We start from the raw sequence: 457 nt of genomic DNA, 5'->3' as shown, positions 1-457 counted from the left end.
CTTTACAGGAAGCGTCAAGTGCCGCTATTTTTTTTAGAAAAGGTCTTCATATCATTACCTCTCAGCTCCCACATGGGAATACTTGTAGTAAGTTGTACTTCCTCCGTTTCACAATATATGCCTTTCATTTGTCAAAATATAGATGTATCTAGACATGTTTTAGTATATAGGTACATCTATTTTTGGACAAATGAAAGTCAAGTATTTTGGAACGGAGAGAGTACTTCATAAACAGAGCCTCTGAGCCTTTGAGACTATGCATCCATATCATAGAGAGTTACTTCACTGTTTTGTTACACAATTTTTTTGGAATCATGAATATGAAAAGAAATTGGAATCATGACATACAAAACGACAAACGAATTAGAATGTTGTAATAGAATCAGGAATAGGGACAAGAACAAGTTCCCCGAAGAACAAGGACAAGAGCAAGGAGTGATGCTTTCAGCTAGTTCCG

This window comes from Triticum dicoccoides, chromosome 4A (assembly GCF_002162155.2).
Source record: "Triticum dicoccoides isolate Atlit2015 ecotype Zavitan chromosome 4A, WEW_v2.0, whole genome shotgun sequence".
NCBI classification, from domain to species: Eukaryota; Viridiplantae; Streptophyta; class Magnoliopsida; order Poales; family Poaceae; genus Triticum; species Triticum dicoccoides.
Note: the sequence above shows the minus strand (reverse complement) of the source record.